General features: G+C 40.0%; 1 pseudogene; it reads left to right on the top strand.

Annotated features, from left to right (window-relative positions):
* Nucleotides 1-1,392: 1,392 nt before the first annotated feature.
* Nucleotides 1,393-2,643, top strand: Tdpoz1-ps18 (TD and POZ domain containing 1, pseudogene 18; annotated as a pseudogene).
* The last annotated feature ends 17,191 nt before the right edge of the window (nt 2,644-19,834 follow it).

Genomic DNA, 19,834 nt, shown 5'->3' with positions numbered 1-19,834 from the left:
ACTGATTCAATCTGTGTTCTTTCAGTTTTTCCTGAACTGCTCTGCCTTGCCTCAAACTAACTTAACCAACTATTGTACTCTTCTGGCTCCTTCCTTGTTCTCTGAATCATTCTGTTTTCCCCCCATATCTCCATTTCTCTCTTTTCAACCTATCTCTGAAAAACTCTCCTGGAAAAACTGCATCCTCTCTTACTTTTCTCTCTGTACTTGCTTCTTTTTCTTCATCATTTATTTGTTTATTTACAACCCAAATGTTGCCCCACTCCAGTTTATTCTTGCAGAGCTCCCCCCCCCCAAATAACAGTTAGGAGCCTATCTGACAAATCTCATAGAAGGGTCTTTAATTTCTTTTCTAGATCAGGCACCCCCCACCCCTCCTGACAGCCCAATGCACCACAGTCATGAAACATCACTTTGGTGGTGAAGGAGTACTGAATTTCTTCATGTTTAGACTATCTGTCGACTGAAGTAAACTAAAATACTGGAGGAGATGCCTTTTAACATTTTGTGACTTATGTTGAAGTAGATAGATCCAGTTCAACTACAGACTGTTTGGGTAGAAAAACACACTTTTAATCTGAGTCTTGAGGCAGTAAAACACACACCATTAATTCAGATCTTAAGACTAGAAGACATTCACTTAACTGGGCCCCACTTCTATTGCAGGCCTATGTAAGTATATAGGAGAAGTCAATTGTGAGTCTTTGCTTGCTTGCTCTCATCTTACTAACAAACTCATTTCTTCACTGGCATCTGAATCTAATTCTTCAGGATTCTGTTCAATACTGAAGAAGACCTGAGACTTCAAACCTTGTGGAATAAGTAAGTATTGACTTTAGCCATCTTTATATTAGCTCGACCTCTGCCTACAGATTTTTTTCATACATCCACTTTGTATGTATATAGAGAAATTCATTCTTTATGTTTGCTACAGGACCCCAATTAATACTACACAATTGAAATGAGATTGTTTATACACTTCCAAACTCTTCCAACATTGGATAGAATAGTCAAAAGTAGTTACCATAGACATAAGATTCAATAAAACACACAAAGACAGACCCATGGCTGGGGTGAGTGAGGATAATGGAGACTGAGAGAGACACAAACACAGAGAGACAGACAGACAGAGAGAGAGATAGAGAGAGAGAGATAGAGAGAGATAGAGAGAGAGATTTATCAGTCGTAGTGAGTCTGTTTTATCTTCAGTAGAACAAATATGGAAACCTACAGAAACTGAATAGAAATACAAGTTTCCAAGAATATAAAGGGACAATTTAGCAGACAAAGAAAATAAAATCTAAAGGGTATCTATAATTGTATCCTACAGAGTGAATAGTAACTTCTATTACTTCTTTCAGATCAACTTTAACCTCCAAACTACCTCCAGAAGACATGTCAAGGGACCTGGAAGTCAAGAGCTGTGGCTACACACACATCAGTGTTCAGAATTTCTGCTATGAGTGGACCATTAGAAACTTTTCATTTTGCATGGATGGAATTCGGGAAAATATTACAAGCCCAGGGTTCTCATTAGAGGCCAGTGAAGAAGTACAATGGTGTTTGAGAATATACCCAAACGGTGTTGATGAAGAAAGCAAAGATTACCTGTCTGTTTACCTGGGTTTGCTCAGTTGTCCAAAGAGCCCATTTTGGGCAAAGGTACAGTTCTGGATCATAAATGCCCAAGGAGAGAAGTATCTTATTACAAAGATCTCAGATGTTTTAAGGTTTCTGCCAAATCAATACTGAGGATGCAAAAAGTTCATCCTTCGAGATTTCCTCCTCTACCATAGTCGTTGGCTTCTCCCTGAAGACAAGCTTACCCTGGGTTTCAAGGTGAGCATAATAGGAACCTTCTTTAGCAGGCCTGGACAGAACATGACACCTGCAATCTGGGATCCAATGCAGATGTTGGCAGAAGACCTAGGAGAGCTGTGGGAAAATTCCCTCTTCACAGACTGTAGCCTGGTGGTAGCTGGCCAGGAATTCAGAGCTAACAAGGCCATTCTAGCAGCTCGCTCTCCAGTTTTCAGAGCCATGTTTGAACATGAAATGCTAGAGAGCTTAACAAACTGCATTGAGATCCATGACATTCATTTGCAAGTCTTTAAGGAAATGATGCATTTCATTTACACAGGGAAGGCACCACACCTCCACAGCCACTCAATGGCCACTGGTTTGTTGGCAGCTGCTGATAAGTATGCCCTGCAGGGCTTGAAGGTCATGTGTGAGGATGCCCTGTGCAGCAACATCTCTGTGAAAAATGCTGTACCCACTCTCATCCTGGCTGACCTCTACAGAGCAGAGCACCTGAAGACTAAAGCTATGGATTTCATTATACTTCATGCTTCTGAAGTCTCTGAGACCGTGGGGTGGAAGTCAATGGTGGAGTCACATCCCTACTTGGTGGAGGAAACATTTCGCTCCCTGGCTTCTATACATTGTCCTTGCTTGGAGCCCTCACTCAAATGCTGAAAGATATTTTAGGAGCTTGACAGCTATGACCTACACCTGTCTTCCAACAGCAACAACCACTCATTTTACCAATGACTTCTGTTTAGACTACAGTATTGCTGGAGCATTTACAGTGAATCTGGGCAAAGGCAGCCTGGATTTACAAGAGCTGTAATGTGTCAAAATGGTGTGGCAGCACTAGGGTCTTGGACACTCTACCTGATATCTACCCTGCTGTTTTATTCTTGTCTGATGTCTTGAACCTGGGATTCAACTGGCCTGAAACACAGCTCAACTGACTCTTTGGAAAAACCTGTCTGCATTATACTGAGCAGAATAGATGACCTAACATAACTGGCATGTAAAAAATTTCACCTAATTTATGTGTATTATATATCTGCAAATAAAAATCTTTCAACCTTAATGTATTTATCCTGTTAATTACCAGTTGCCTTATTGTTCTAATTAAGACTTCAACTGCTGTATTGAGTAGATTTAAGAGAATGAGAAACCACTACTTGCCTTTGCTTTTGTACAGTGGCTTTGAGTTTCTCCCCATTTAAGTTGATGTTGACATGGGCTTCTTCTATATTACCATTATTGTATTTAGCTCTATCATCTGTGTGGCAATCTCTGAAGAACTTTTATCATTAACGGGTCGCTTCTTAAAGACCTTTCCTGGATCCAGTTTAATGAGCATGTTTTTTGCTTTTTTTGTTTGCATTTGATTTGCTGTTTTTTCTGTCAGTTGGTTTATATGGTCAATTAAAGTTTGATTTTTGTATATCGAAGCACCCCTATTCACCTGAGACAAAGCCTCCTTTGGTTTTGTACATGATATTTTTAATGTGTTCTTGGAATATGTTTTTAATTATTTAATGATTATGTTTGTATCAGAGTCCATAAGGGAAATTGATGTTTGTTTTAGATATCAGGGTAACTGTAATCTCTCATAAAATAGAATGGGAAATATTCCTTCTATTTTTGTTTCATGGAATGATTTGAGGAGTATAGGCCATAACTCCTCTTAGAATGGTAGAATTTTGTGTGAAAACTATCTGGTTCTGGGCATTTTTTTTTTGATGGTGAGACTTTTTTTTTTTTTTTATTATTAACTCGAGTGTTTCTTATTTACATATCGAGTGTTATTCCCTTTTCCGGTTTCCGGGCAAACATCCCCCTAATCCTTCCACCTCCCCTTCTTTATGGGTGTTCCCCTCCCCATCCTCCACCCATTGCCGCCCACCCCCAACAATCTAGTTCACTGGGGGTTCAGTCTTAGCAGGACCCAAGGCTTCCCCTTCCACTGGTGCTCTTACTAGGATATTCATTGCTACCTATGAGGTCAGAGTCCAGGGTCAGTCCATGTATAGTCTTTAGGTAGTGGCCTAGTCCCTGGAAGCTCTGGTTGCTTGGCATTGTTGTTCATAAGGGGTCTCGAGCCCCTTCGAGCTCTTCCAGTTCTTTCTCTGATTCCTTCAACGGGGGTCCTATTCTCAATTCAGTGGTTTGCTGCTGGCATTCGCCTCTGTATTTGCTGTATTCTGGCTGTGTCTCTCAGGAGAGATCTACATCCGGCTCCTGTCGGCCTGCACTTCTTTGCTTCGTGACGGTGAGACTTTTAATGGCTGCTGCTATACTTACATGCCTTTGATTTGGTGCACACATAGTAAGATTGAAATGGCATCTTGGGCCTTTTTCCTTTGATGAGTATTGTTGCCCTCACCTAATCTGAGTCCAACTGACATTCAGACTATTTTGCACAGAGGTATTGACTCTATTATGACCATACTCCTCTCCTCTTCTGAACACCCAGATGTATAGGGGAGACAGTTATGTCCTATGTACCATTGGCCAGTAATGACCTTATAATTGGAAGTTATAGACCCCTCCCTCCATTTTCAAAAGGACCCTCAGATCTCCTAGGTCTTTAAGATTCAATCATGTTGACTCATAAACCCGTCTGTGATGACTGTCAACAACTGCTTCATGTTCTTTTTCACAACTGAAGAATGTAAGAGAATTGTGGGAAAAGCTTAGAAATTGGTTCTAGGGGTAATGGAGTGCTCACACAGGTACAGCCTTTACTTTGAACATTCCCAACTGGTATTGTAAGGCTGTTGAAGGTAGGGAGAGGATATGTGTCTACCTTCAGATTCTGTTGGGTGAGCCTCAGAGAAGCTTCTATCAATTTGGCCTATAAATTTATCTAAGGTAGATAGGTGAAATAATGAGAGTCCTAGAGAATATCTAAAAAGAATTTTTTGAAGACTATAAAACCTACATTCTTTTGGACCCAGAAACAAGAGAACATTGTCAGTGGGAAATATGGCATTTTAAAAACAAACTGCACCTGATATCTGTCAGGAACTTCAGTGCCTGGATGGTTTTGTTGGTAAGCAACTTCCTACAACTTTATATAGGAAGAATATATGACTGAGAGCCTTGTGGTTCAGCGACATTCCATGCCCTGGTTAAACCTAAAGGAGGAGGGGAAAGCCAGACAGTTTTGGTGGACATAGGGCACAAAATTCTTGAAACAAGCACTGGGGCCAATTTCAAATAAAAAACATGGGTACAGGGGCAACAGAAAGCAACAGAAACCAAGATTACTTGGCATCATCAGAGCCCAATTCTCCAATCAAAGCAAATACTGGATATTCAAACACACCAGAAAAGCAAGATCTAGATTTAAAATAACATTCTATCATGGTGATGGAGGACTTAAGAAGGTCATAAATAACTCCTTAAAGGAAATACAGGACAACACAAACAACTAGAAGCCCTTAAAGAGGAAACACAAAAATCCCTTAAAGATACTGGGGAAAAAAAACGAAACAGGACAAGGAATTGACCAAAAACATCCAGGATTTAAAAATGGAAATAGAAGCAATAAAGAAAGTATAAAGGAAGACAACCATGGAGAAAGAAAACCTAGGGAAGAGATTAGGAGTCATAGATGAGAACATCACAAGCAGAATACAAGAGATTGAAGAGAGATCTCAGGAACAGAAGATACCATAGAAAACATCGACACAACTGTCAAAGATAATGTAAAATGGAAAAAGCTCCTAGCCCAAAAGCATACAGGAAATCCACGACACAATGAGAAGATCAACCCTAAGGATAATAGGTATAGAAGAGAGTGAAGACTCCCAACTTAAAGGGCTATTAAATATCTTCAACAAAATCATAGAAGAAAATTTCCCTAACCTAAAAAGAAAGATGCCCATAAACGTACAAGAAGCCTACAGAAGTCCAAATAGATTGGACCCGAATAGAAACTCCTCACACCACATAATAGTCAAAACACCAAATGCGCAAAACAAAGAAAGAATATTAAAAGCAGTAAAGGAAAAAGGTCAAGTAACATAAAGGCAGACCTATCAGAATTACACCAGATTTCTCACCAGAGACTATGAAAGCCAGAGGATCCTGGACAGGTGTCACACAGACCCTAATAGAACACAAATGCTAGCCCAGGCTATTTTATCCAGCAAAACTCTCAAATTAATATATATGGAGAAACCAAGATATTATATGAGAAAACCAAATTTACACAATATCTTTCTACAAATACAGCGCTACAAAGGATAATAAATGGCAAAGCCCAAAAGAGGGAGGCAAGCTATGCCATAGAAAAAGAAAGAAAGTAATCTTTTAGGAACCAAACCAAAAGGAGAGGAACGCACAAACATAATCCTACCTCCAAATTTCAAAATAACAGAAGCAACAGTCACCATTCCTTTATATCTCTCAAAACAATGGACTCAATTCCCCAATAAAAAGACACGGATTAACAGACTGGATATGTAGAGAGGGCCCAGCATTTTGCTGCCTACAAGAAACACACCTCAGAGAAAAAGACAGATACTACCTCAGAGTAAAAGCCTGGAAAACCACTTTCCAATCAATTGGTCTGAAGGAGCAAGCTGGAGTATCCATTCTAATATAAAATAAAATCGACTTTTGAAAAAAGAAAGTTTCATAGATATGAGTAACAAAATTATAAAAACAAGGTTTTGAGAAATACATCTGGTGGTCAGGATGCCTATGACAAACTTGTGACTTTTCTGAGAGATACATCTGACATCAGGATATCCAAGTGATATGAAATAAGTTTTGGTGATCAAGATTCTGACTACGTTAATTAAGACAAAACAAAACAAAACAAAAAAAAAAACTGTTCTCAGAAAGAGCCTCCCACCCCTTCCTGTGGTGAATGCGGAGAACAATAAGAACTTCAAGTCTCTGAAGAAAGAAATTGAAGAAGACCTCAGAAGATGGAAAGATCTCCCATGCTCATGGATTGGCAGGATTAATATAGTAAAAATGGCCATTTTACCAAGAGCAAGCTACAGATTCAATGCAATCCTCAGCAAAATACCAATCCAATTCTTCAGAGAGTTAGAGAGAATGCTTTGCAAATTCATCTGGAATAACAAAAAACCCAGGATAGCTAAAACTATCCTCAAGAAGAAAAGGACTTCAGGGGAAATCTCTATCCCTGAACTCAAGCAGTATTACAGAGCAATAGTGATAAAAACTGCATGGTATTGGAACAGAGACAGACAGATAGACCAGTGGAATAGAATTGAAGACCCAGAAATGAACCCATACACCTATGGTCACTTAATTTTGATAAAGGAGCCAAAACCATCAAATGGAAAAAAGATAGCATTTTCAGCAAATGGTGCTGGTTGAACTGGAGGTCAACATGTAGAAGAATGCAGATCGATCGATGCTTATCACCCTGTACAAAGCTTAGGTCCAAGTGGATCAAGGACGTCCACATCAAACTAGATACACTCAATCTAATAGAGGAAAAAGTGGGGAAGCATCTCGAATACATGGGCACTGGAAAAAATTTCCTGAACAAAACACCAATGGCTTATACTCTAAGATCATGAATCGACAAATGGGATATCATAAAACTGCAAAACTTCTGTAAGGCAAAGGACACTGTGGTTAGGACAAAACGGCAACCAACAGATTGGGAAAAGATCTTTACCAATCCTACAACAGATAGAGGGCTTATATCCAAAATATACAAAGAACTCAAGAAGTTAGACTGCAGGGAGACAAATAACCCTATTAAAAATGGGGTTCAGAGCTAAACAAAGTATTCACAGCTGAGGAATACCGAATGGCTGAGAAACACCTAAAGAAATGTTCAACATCTTTAGTCATAAGGGAAATGCAAATCAAAACAACCCTGAGATTTCACCTCACACCAGTGAGAATGGCTAAGATCAAACACTCAGGTGACAGCAAATGCTGGTGAGGATGTGGAGAAAGAGGAACACTCCTCCATTGTTGGTGGGATTGCAGACTGGTACACCATTCTGGAAATCAGTCTGGAGGTTCCTCAGAAAATTGGAGATTGAACTACCTGAGGACCCAGCTATATCTCTCTTGGGCATCCAAAAGATGCCCCAACATAAAACAAAGACACATGCTCCACTATGTTCATAGCAGCTTTATTTATAATAGCCAGAACCTGGAAACAACCCAGATGCGGGCTGGAGAGATGGCTCAGTGGTTAAGAGCACTGACTGCTCTTCCAGAGGTCATGAGTTCAATTCCCAGCAACCACATGGTGGCTCAGAACCATCTGTAATGGGATCTGATGCCCTGATCTGGTGTGTCTGAAGACAGAGACAGTGTACTCACATAAATAAAATAAATAAATCTTTAAAAAAAAAAAGAACCCAGATGCCCTTCAACAGAAGAATGGATACAGAATATGTGGTATATCTACACAATGGAATATTACTCAGCTATCAAAACAATGACTTTATGAAATTCATAGGCAAATGGATGGACTTGGAAAATATCTTCCTGAGTGAGGTAACCCAATCACAGAAAAACACACATGGTATGCAGTCATTGATAAGTGGCTATTAGCCCATATGCTCGAATTACCCTAGATGCACAGAACACATGAAACTCAAGAAGGATGACCAAAATGGGAATGTTTCACTCATTCCTTAAAAGGGGAACAAGAGTACCCTTGGCATGGAATAGGGAGGCAAATTTAGAACAGAGGCAGAAGGAACACCCTTTCAGAGCCTGCCCCACATGTGGCCCATATATATACAGCCATCCAATTCGATAAGATGGATGAAGCAAAGAAGTCCAGGCAAAGAGGAACCGCATGTAGATCTCTCCTGAGAGGCACAGCCAGAATACAGCAATAAAGTTATGAAGTGTGAAAACTTAGTTCAACGGTAGGGAACTTGCCTAGCATGTTGAGGTCCCCAATTCTACCTCCTGCTAACACACAGATGCAACTATCCTGCCTGTATATGTGGATTGATTACAGAAAAAATTTGCCTGGAGACCAAGCAGAGGATGCCAGAGCACACTGAACATTTGCATTGATTGTTCTCTGGGGCATTCTTTAATGGGGTCACTGAGTCAGGGTGTGTGGTACTCATGACTAATCCTTCCTGGGAGACAGAGATAGGATAGGAGGATGAAGGCTAGCCTGGAGTGCAGAAAGATGTTACAACAGTAACAAACTGAGAATGTATACATATAAGGAGATGAAGGGAGCATGAGAAAGATCTCCTTCTGCATTTGCCAGAGGAAATAATCATATCAAACAAATTTTGGGGTGGGAAGATATGCATTGGTTTTCCTTCCATCTCTTTCTGCTGTGGTTGAGATCTGTGTACAGCCCAGGCTACAGGACACCTATTCCTCTTCCTCTGTCTCTGCACTGATAGTGCCCACTTGCTGCATGATATCCATGTACATTCCATACATATAACATACTTTTACATTATATATTTTTCATTTTTCATACCCTTTCCCATTCTTAATATTGTGCCTAATGAATTAAGAAGTTAAACATTTAAATTCCAGACCTCAGGGAGAGTGGTAGGAACATCTCTGTGTTATTTTTAGATCAGCATGCTCTATAGAGTGAGTTCAAAACAACCCAGGCTATATAAAGATACTATGTTTCAAATGAGAGAGAGAGAGAGAGAGAGAGAGAGAGAGAGAGAGAGAGAGAGAGAGAGAGAGAATATCAACCTGAAATTGGTCTGTGGTTATATGTGGAGTGATTAATGTTTTAGTTCACAATTGTCTTGTGATTGTCAGAGGAAATTGCTTGTATACAAGAAGGTCATTGTGAACAATGATTCAAAATTCTGCCTAGAAGTGATGAAAATCTCTGTTTTCTCTATATGCAGAAAAGGTGTATATTCTGAGGGGCCTGCAGTGGAAAATTAATAAAGTCGGACTCCTGGGTATTTGATAGGTGTGTCTGTCACATATATGTTGATTCTCTCCAAAACAAAAACAAACTCACAAATTCCACATGAATATCCGCACCCTTATATATAACTCCCCAAAAGATCAACTCTGAATCTGAAGTTAGAGGTGTCTTCTGAAAATTATAGTCAAGAGGTAGAAGCAGAAGGACCTAAACTGAAGTGGTGGCATGGAATACACGGTGAGTAAGGCTGCCATGGGAAACTAGTTTATTTGAATTGATGTCATTCTTCTTAAGCAAATTAATATCTAAAAAACAAAACAAAAACAGCCAACCAAATATTAAATAGAAGAAACAACAAAAACAGGTTGATCAATTATTACAACAGTTGAGCAGGCCCATCATCATCAAGGAGAATGTGCACATGATTCATAGTAAAGTCAAGGGATCTCCAGCTTTACTACACATGCTGGCCTGTCTTATATTAACTAACAGCACAAACTAGAGGTATCTGATTGAAGGGAACCTTAATTGAGAAAATGCCTCCAGGAAATCCAGCTGCAAGGCATTTTCTATATTGACTGATGGGGGAGGGCCAGACCATTGTGCATGGTGTGTTCCCTGTTCTGGTAGTCTTGGGTTCCATAAGAGAGCAAGCTGAGCATGCGAGGAGAAGCAAGGCAATAAGTAACATTTCTCCATGTCTTCTGCATCAGTTCCTGCTTCCTGCATGAATTCTAGTCCTGATTTCCTTCAGGGATTAACAGCAATGTGAACGTGTAGGCTGACTAAATTCTTTCAGGTCATAGTGTTTCTCACAGCAATACAAGTCCTTTCAATGACACAAAACAACAGGGAAATGAAAATCACAAGTTAATCATCTATCAAAATTATCCTTAAAATCTGTCAGAACCAGTCACTGGTGACCCTGTGGAGAAATGAAGTTTTCCGTTGTCTGGTCTGGAAAAAGTCTGAGATGACAAAATTACTTTTTTGGAAGTCCCTCCAACTTGAATAATTCAGGATGCTCTGGCCCTAATGTTTCCAGTCCTAGGATATCTGCAACATAAATGAGTAAATAAAAAAGCAAGGAGGACCCTCCCCTGCGTGTCCCTCACACTTACCACACCACTGAAGTACAATCAAGCCAGGTGCCTGTGAGCAGAAGCCTCTATTTGCTGCCAACTTAATGAATGTGTTCCTTACTTCAAGGATGGAGAAAGGCCCTCCCCACAACTCAGCCTGTGTGAATCTCACACCCCAGAGTAGAGAAGAATCCCAACATACAGGAGTCCATTGATGTTTAATTTATACATTATTCAAACACCGGACAAAAATAATAAATGTGTTGGCAATGAAAACAGTGTTTGCTACAGTTGTGGGTGTCCACCAGCAAGACCCCAGAATCCTACAGGACACAAGCTTATTTCCCTTCAAATACAAACTGTTGAAAGGTCAGGAATTTTTTATAAAGTCATAGAGCTGTACCCTTAGGAAGACACTTAGTTCCTCATCTTGTTTACCTGTTCATATATTACAGCCTACAATTACATCTTCTAGGTGAAAAGCTAGAAGATTAGAATGTGGGCCCATGTTTACTGTTTTAAAAATTATATCAATGTTGGCTAGATCAAATGTTAATTCTATTTCGTTAAACTTAGTTTAACTTGAGAGTTTTTAAACCTGGCAGGCTGCCTACCAATATTCATTTCTCCCTCAGTTCCCATAGATGCTATACCACAGTCTCGCCTCCTAGTATGCATCAAACCCCTGTGGCTTTCTACCTGCCCCATCCTTTCCTATCATCAGTGGATCCTAAAGAGCTTCCCTTTGTGTTCTCCCTCTCCCCACTTGTTGCTTTGTCCCACCATACAACCACAGCTCCCATTCCTGCTTATTTCAAAGGTCACTACTGCCAGGGCTACATGTAGGGCAATGTTGGATCCATAGAATTCTTTCTACTTCTCCAAACACAAACCATGAGTCCCATCCCCAGCTCTGTAGCATAAAACCCACTGCAGTCTCCATTTCCCTGCTATATTAGATGGGTTCACATGGATCACAAAGATCTCCAACCTTACCTCCTCCTACTGACCCCATGATCACAGTCTCTGATGCCAGCAGGCATAGGCTGGAAACATTCAAGCAGCGCAGGCCATGAGAACAGGTGCATACAAAGTTCTCTACAATGCACCAGAAAGCCACCACACCCTCCTAAAATCCAGGAAGCAGAGAGGAAGAACAAAATACTCATCCTGGAGATACAAAATCAGATCTCATCACCCAGACCTATAATCTTCACAGCCTCAGGTGCATCGATGTCAGCGTCAAGAGCACAACCAATAACATCCAGGACAGCATGTACCCATTGGAACCCAGCAACCCTACCATAGCTGACACTGAATATTCCAACATAGCTAAAGAATGGGATAAGACCTTAGACCAGCCTTATGAAAATGATAGAGGCCCTTAAAGAAAAATCAGAGACTTTCTAGAATTAAGAGAAAATGGATATACATCATTCCCAAATTTATGTGACACAGTGAGTGTAGATATAAGTGGAAAGTTCATAGCAATAAGTGACTAATTAAAAAGTGGAGAGATATCATACTAGAAACATAAGAGCACTCCTGAAAGCTCTAGATAGAAATGTGAAAAAAACTAAAACAATCAAACAAAAAAAAAAAAAAAACAGAAAAAAAACCAAAGGAGTAGGCAGAAAGAAGTAGTCAAACTTAAGGCTGAAGTCAATAAAGTCGAAACAGTACAAATTATCAATAAAACAACTGTCTCTGAGGAAGAAATCCACTCCCCAAAGAGTACAAAGGACAGACCCATGGCTCCAGCTGCATATGTAGCAGAGGATGGTCTTGTTGGTTACCAATCAGAGAAGAAGCCCTTGGTTCTGTCAAGGCTGGACTCCAACAGGACAGGGGAATGTAAGGAGCAGGTCGGACAGGGGGATGATTGGGGAAGGGAACACCCTCATAGAAGAAAGAGAAGGGGGATTGGAGAGGGGGGGCCTACAGCTGGGAAACTGGGAAAGGGAATAACATAAATAAAAATATTCAATAAAAATAAGTGTAATTTAAAAAAACAAGTAGAGAGGCTGAGATTACAAATGTTAGAAATTAAAAATATAGGAATCCTAGTTACCATGAATTGGTCATTACACATTATGCACTCTGCATACCGCCCCCACACACACATACATACTGAACAATCGGGGAGATGTTAGGAAGGGAACCATTACAGGGAGAATGAAGGGGGATAAGAGAGGGGTACGGAGGCTGAATATTGTGAAAACACATCACAGACATATAGAAAAGAAAAATAAAACAAAGACTTGGTTCTTTGAGAAAATCAGTAAGATCAGCAATTCCTAATCCAAATTAACTAAACGTTGGAGAAATCCAGAGAATCCCTTGGACATATTTAAAAGCCTGTACTCCACTAAAGTGAAATGTCTTAAAGATAGGATTAAATTCCTCAATAGGTCCCACTTACCACAGTAAAATCAGGATCGTGGGGGAGGGGTAGGGGGAGGGGGACAGGAAACCAGGAAGGTGAATAACATTTGAAATGTAAGTAAAGAAATATAACTAATACAAAATTTTTAAGAAGGAAAAACAAGAGACTTATATCCCCTAGTGAAATAGAACCTGCCATTATGAATCACTTCTCCACAAGAAAAAAAAATCTCAGGTTAAGATGACTTTAGGACAGAATTCTACCAGAATGTCAAAGAGGAGCTAACATCAGTACTCCTCAAATGAGTTCACAAAATGGAAGTAGAGGAAACAATTGACAATGCATTCTAGAGGGCCACAGTTACCTAGATACTCAAATCACACAATGACCCAGAAAGGCAAGATTACAAACCTATTTCCTTTATGAACACAGATGCAAAAACAAGCAGTAGAGTATTTGCAAACCAAATCCAAAACCACATCAAGAGAATTATTTACGAGGATAAAGAAAATTTCATCCCGGAGATGCAGGGATGGTTCTACAGACAAAATTCAATACATGCAATCTACCATATAAAAGAACTGAAAGAAATAGCCACATGACGATCTAATTACATGTGGACAAGCCTTTGACAAAAATCAGCACCCCGTGATAACTAACACAAGTCCTAGAGAGATTAGGGATACAAGGGACATAGCTAAAAATAAGAGCACAGTTTAGACCATAACCATAAACAGCATCAGGTTAAATGGTGAGATTCAAAACAATTACAGTAAAATCAAAATGAAGTCAAGATTTTCGACTTTCTCCATATTTATTTAATATAATACTTGATGTCTTATGTAGAACAGTAAGAAAAGTGAAGGAGACTAAGGGGACACAATTCAGAAAGGAAGAAATTAAAACGTTGTTTGCAGATGATACAAGAGTAGCAATGAATAGCCTAGTAAGAGCACCAGTGGAAGGGGAAGCCCTTGGTCCTGCCAGGACTGAACCCCCAGTGAATGTGATTGTTGGGGGGAGGGTGGTAATGGGGGGAGAATGGGGAGGGGAACACCCATAAAAAAGGGGAGGGGAAGGTGTTAGGTGGATGTTGGCCCTGAAAACAGGAAGGGGAATAACAATCGAAATGTAAATAAGCAATACTCAAGTTAATAAAGATGGGGGGGGGGAGGAAAAGAAACATCGCTGACCCTAAAACTCTACTGGAGAATTCCTACAGCTAAAATACAGTTTCAGAAAAGGAGCTGGATACAAGGTTAACTACAAATAAAGAAACTTAGCAGTCCCCTTTTAGAGAAAGGGCAAACAGCCTGAGAAAGAAATAGCCTCAGACACAATAGAATATCTCTAACTAACTGTGACCAAACAAATGAAGGACTTACATGGTCAAAGCTTCAAGTCTTTGAAGAGACAAATTGAAGAACATCTCAGATGAAAAGATCTCCCACATTCATGAATCAGTAGGATTAACACAGCAAAACTGGCCACCTTGCCACAACAATCTACAGATTCCATGCAATTTCTCACTAAATACAATGTTATAGTTCAAATAAGTTGAAAGCACAGTTCTCACCTTCCTAAGAAAACAGGAGAAAACCCAGGGAAGATAAAAGAAATGTGAACAATAAAGAACTACAGGAGCTCTCACCTTCCATATTTTGAGGTACAGAGCTATAGTAATAGAAACAGCATGGCAAAGTCGTTTATTGTAATTTCATAGTAGCCTTTCCTCTTCTGAGAGACAGAAAGGGAGGATCCATGTGAGAGGGATATTAAGAAGGAAGTAAAAGTAGGGAAGTGGAGCTGTATTCTTATTACATAGATCATCTATGTCTAATTAAAATGAAAAAAGAAGTATGGGCCAATGAGGATTTGAGAACGTTCATAATGAGACAATAATGTTTCTAAGTAGCACCCTCTGGTTTAGTTTTAGTGTAATATGACTAGGGACAGTCATATTCATTAATATTAGCAGTAACTATGTATAAGGACACATTTAAAAATACCTGACAAAATTAAAGTACAGAAGCTGGCTCCTGATTTTCTTGGCTGTTTCTTCCAACTGTGATGAAAACCTAGTCTCCCTCCTTTCAATATTCATTGTCTCAGTTACTGTTTTGGAAAATTAGTTCATTTCATATTTAGGGTGTTGATTCTGCATATGTATGTGTGCAATACGTGGATGTGTGTTACCTGTAGAAATAAGAAGGGAGTGATAGATTCCATGAGGCTGGCATCTAGATGGAATTCAGGAGCTTTTTTTTTTTTAATTTTACTAGAAAGAAAACCTGTGTTCTCCTGAATAGCATCAAATATTCCAAACTACAGCAACATATGTGCTTAGTTCTGATTCCACATCTTCTGTTACTCTCAGCAGAAGCTCATTTGGCATGGAAACATGACAAATGAATTCTGAGAGTTCTGAAGCACCCCAAAGAGGGAGCACAATTTCCTCTTTTAGGTGCATATCTAAACACTTGGTGTTTCTGATACAGAAGTATCTTCTCCTGCCCCATCTTTTCTTCGTTTACCCACACTCAGTTGTATCAATGCACTCCTGTAACTATTAGTAATATTGACCTGTTTGGGTGTCAAGAGAAGTATGTTTTCAGTTCCTCTATTGAAATGTTTACAGGAATAACCATGAGAGCATTGGAACTTGCTTAGATAGCTTGCTTAGCACAACAACAAAAGCCCAGGCACCGAGAGCAAGAATTAATAAGTGGGACTTCATGGAACTGAAATGCTTCTATGAGAGATTTTCACAGTGTTAATAGGACAAGATGGCAGCTTATTGAAATGCAAACGTTTCACCAACCGAACGTCTGAGAGCAGACTAATTTACAAAATATATAAACATCTCAAGAATAGACACTATCAAACCAAATAAACCAACTAAAAATAAGGTACAGATATGAATAGAAAATTCTGAACAGAGGAATCTGAAATATCTAATAAGCATTTAAGCAAATGTTTAACATCCTTGGTTCTCAGAAAAATGCAAATCAGAATGACTCTAAAAATCCATCTGATACTTCTCCGAATGGCTAAGTTCAAAAACACAAGTGAGAGCTCATGCAGTTAAGGTTATGGAGTAAGTGCTGGTAGAAATGGTAACATGCACAGACACTATGACAATCACTATGACCGTTTGTCAGATAACTGGGAATCCATCTCCAGGACATATAGCCAAATGACATTCTATCCTATCACAAGGTCATTTGCTTAAATATGTTCATAGCTGTTTTAATCATAATACCTAGAAACTGGAAACCTACATGACACTCAAAAGAAGGATGGATAGGGAAAATTGCACATTTACTCAATAGAGCATTACAAGGTTGATATAAAAAATAACATCATGAATTTTGCAGGCAAATGGATTGAAATATACTTTTGCCTTAGTGAGGTAATCCAGTCCCAGAAATTCACACAGAAATGAATTCACTTGAAATTGGTTATTAGCTGTAATGCACAGAACAATCATACAACAGACCCATGGGATCAATACCAAGAGAGCTCAAGTGTGGAATGCAGGGACCTCTCCAGGGAGGGACAACAGAATAGATTCCCTGGGGACAGTGGGCAGGTGGGGATGGATAAAGCAAAGATGAGGGAACATTATGGAAGCAGAGAGTACTGGGAGACATCGGTAGAATTTAGAATCATTTCAGGGGTGAGGAAAGAAATCCAGTGCAATAGAAACTCCCTGGAATCTACAAGAGCAATCCTAGCAAAGACCCTTAGTAGGGATTTGAAGCCTGAACTGGCCATCTTCTGTAACTAGGCCTGGCATCTAGTGGACGGAATTGGAACACCAATGCAGCTACTCAAACTTCAACCTAGAGTCTATTCCATATAGATGGTGTCCTAGGATAATGATCACACAGAAATTGTGAGTGTGGATACCAAGTGACTGGTACAACCTGAGCCCATGCCTCAAGCAGGAGCCCATACCTACCTGGCAGTGCCTGGAGGGCCAGGACCCAGAGGATGGATAATCCAGAGATGTTAGGTAGAGTCAAATACAACTGGGGAAAAAGTCAATGGAGCTGTGCCTAATGACCCTCTGCTATACTTGTAGAAAGGAGTCTAGCATAACTGTCACCAGAGAGTTTTCATCCAGCAATAGATTGGAGTAAAGGAAGAAACCTAAAACCAACTATTATGCAGAAGTCAGAGAATCCTGCAAAAGAGGGGGAAGAAGGAGTGCAGAAGGCAGAAGTGTCAAGGACACCACAAGCTCAGGACTCAAACAATCAACTGATGTAACCTAGTCCCATGGAGCTCATAAAGCCTTAACATAAAATCAGGGAGCCTCAATGGGTTCAGACATGCCCTGTGTATATATTTTATAGTTGAGTAGCTTGGTGTTCTGGTGGGATTCGTAACAATGGGAAGACAGCCTGTCTCTATTGTGGATTGCTGTGTATATGTTCTGATTTCTCAAGAGTGCCTCTATTCAGGTGTAGTCAGGTAAAATCTTAATTAGTCAGAAAAGGCTACAGGCTGTGATTTGGGAGTGGGAGGAGGGAGCAGAGCTGAAGTTTCAGAGAAGGGAGAGACAGAGGTAGATAGAGGGGGAGATGAGACAGGATATTGACAGAAATGTTTAACCAGAACCGCATGGCCTGAAAGAACCCCAAGTTGCTTTCGAAGAGCAGTAGAGTAATGTAGGGTACATTTGCCCCATCTGGGTATGCAGCTTGTATTTATATTTATTGAGTTTTCAGTTCTTTGTTTGGGCTTTATCGGAGTTGAGGATTTACTGAAATAAATCTGGCTGATAAATTACAAGACTCTGTACATTTGATTCTTTGGGGTTATGAGGACTTATTCCAGCAACAGCCCTCTTTCTCCAGGCTGGCCTGAGAAGATCTGCGCATTTCTGAACCCTTCTAGCCATGGGAACCAAGGGGGCAGAAAAGATCACTGTTGTTGGCAGCAGGATATAGCATGGACCGTTTTTTTATAATCACCAGGTATGTGTCTCTCACTGTTTTGCCTGCTTTGGGGACCTCTTTCATCCTACTGATTTGCAGTGTCCCACCTCAGTATGATGGCATGTGCCAGGCTTAATGTAACCTGTCCTGTTTGGTTGACATCCTTGGGAGGCCTGCTCTCTTTTGGAAGGAACCAAAGGAGTTGATGTGAAAGAGGGAATATTGGGGTTGGGGTGGTATATGGAGGAAATGAGGGAGGAGAAACTCTTGCTAAGGTGTAATATATAAGAGAAAACAATCAATAAATATGAAAATACCATAGAAAATGAATTCATGTTCAAGACTCAGGAGACTCCTAAACAAGATTTGTGGAGGCTCCACAGTAATTCTAGAAACTTCACTTTGTGATGCTAGGATCTAACCCCTTCAGAGCAAGGAAGAGAGGGCAGTGAACAAGGGATTCGAGAGTGTGCTCAACCTGAGTTCCAGATTGGGAAGATTTTGTTTGATCCATTTTTTTCCTAAAACACTTACAAGGAGCCTGACACCTCTACCACAAAAAAGGAAACTGTTACAGCATACTTGATCATAATTGTCTTACTTCCTGAAAAAAAAAAAAAACAACAAGCGAACAAACAAACAAAAGCTTTGACTAGCCACCAGAAAGCCGGTTGCCAGTCTGTACAAGTACCTGTGACCCCATATAATCAAATCTTCACCAGCTTGTAATTTATTAGTCAGATTTATAACAGTAAATCCTCAACCCCAAAATGCCTACACAAAGAACTCAAAACTCCATTGATATAAATAAAATTTTTAGTTGTGAAGTGGCTCAGCTTTGGGAGACAACTTTCATCCCTCTGGTTGTAATACAGACAAACCCTTAGTAACCACCATTAGTTCCAAACACTGAAGGTAAAGTTAGTTTGTAGAAAGAAGCACCAGTGTGAATGGAAAGTGAAAAATCAGAGAGGTATTAGACAGAAAAGGATGTGCCCAACTTTGACAAGAAGATATAGGAAGGGAAGCTATTCAAGAAGTCAGTGCTATGAGTAAAGGATAGAGAGTCCAGTTTTAATGGGACAATGGTACAGAGAGAGGTTGAAGAGAGTACAAGAGAGACACAGGTAAAGACAGAACAAATCAGAGAGTGAGGTGGAGACAAAAGATTAGAACTGATTTCCAAAGTTAGTATGAGACCAAATGAGCAATTCACAGGAAGCTGAGAAAAGCCAAAATGAATCAGTTACAGTGGAGGGAAGTTTGAAGCCAGAACAAATGAAATCAGGCAGCCAGAGATCAGAAATCACTAGAAAGTGGTGAGCTTATTCAGCCATAAATATCAGAAGCTGAGAACATTCTCAGCCTAGTTTCATTGGACAGAGGCTAGAACCTTCCAGGACTAGTCCTATGTCAGCAGACCAAGGCAAAAAGTCTCAAAGATGACAATTAATATGTGTAAATAAAAGTGACTTTTACAGGAAAGTATTTGACTGCTGCCTGGTCTGAAACCTCTAGAGGTAAGTATGGTTAAAGCCTATTCAGTTTAGATACCAGTTTCTAGAGACTGTGAAAGACATCACCAGATTCTCCTCTTTCTAGGAGTGTGGACTTGTGCCAGCCACAACTCGTTGTCTGTGTAGTGTCACTGTGTCTCTCTTTATCTCTCTGTGCATCTTTGTTTCTCTCTACCTCATTCTCTCTCTCTCTCTCTCTCTCTCCTCTCTCTCTCTCT

The sequence above is a fragment of the Rattus norvegicus genome, chromosome 2 (assembly GCF_036323735.1).
Source record: "Rattus norvegicus strain BN/NHsdMcwi chromosome 2, GRCr8, whole genome shotgun sequence".
NCBI lineage: Eukaryota > Metazoa > Chordata > Mammalia > Rodentia > Muridae > Rattus > Rattus norvegicus.
Note: the sequence above shows the minus strand (reverse complement) of the source record. Positions and strands in the feature narration are given on the sequence as shown.